The following is a 717-nucleotide window of genomic DNA, read 5'->3' on the forward strand; positions in this document are numbered from 1 at the left end:
CCCAGGCGGTCACCCATCCAAGTACTAACCGGGCCCGACGTTGCTTAAATTCGGTGATCGGACGAAAACCGGTGTTTTCAACGTAGTATGGCCGTAGACATGTGAGTGGTATTTCATATAAACGCGCGCTTGTCTGGTGGGGATTTCCTGTAACTCCCCTGACCACTCTGCTGCGCGAGTACATTTTTTACAAACACCGGTGTTGAACAATAAACCAACCATTTTACTACCGTACGGCATTAACTAGGATGCTTTAGACAGAAGAAGACTGCCGTTTTGTTCAAACGACCCTCGAATCATAGTACCTGTATGATTTTTTAAGGCATAAGAGTGCGATTTCCGGGCACTTCAAGAGGTCCATATTCTCAAATTGTTTGCATCTCAGCCTCAACTATGGTGGGCCTGAGGTCGTGTGGACTCTCACGCACTCTTACCGCCAAATCGTGCATCCGCCCCAATCAATATGCTAGAATATCGCATATGTTTTCATTACATTTGTTAAGACACCACCCGAACACTGTATTATAAGGCTACACCATACACTTGTTGTGGCCCTACTGCTCAGTGCAAAGCCCAGGTCCTTTTTCTTTTAGTGAAAAGTTGACGATTATAACGTGCCAAAATACCGTACATAATGAAACTGTTAAGAGAGAAAAAAAAAACATCTTTAACGAACAATAAGTAAACGTCAATCCATTTGGGGGAGAAAATGTAAAA

The 717-nt window shown here is 43.5% G+C and overlaps 1 pseudogene; it reads right to left on the bottom strand.

Moving 5' to 3' along the window:
* On the bottom strand, positions 1-99 carry LOC117103457 (annotated as a pseudogene; the record flags this gene model as incomplete).
* Between the last annotated feature and the right edge of the window lie 618 nt (positions 100-717).

This window comes from Anneissia japonica, unplaced genomic scaffold, assembly GCF_011630105.1.
Source record: "Anneissia japonica isolate Jap-2015-1 unplaced genomic scaffold, ASM1163010v1 scaffold111103_len709_cov178, whole genome shotgun sequence".
NCBI lineage: Eukaryota > Metazoa > Echinodermata > Crinoidea > Comatulida > Comatulidae > Anneissia > Anneissia japonica.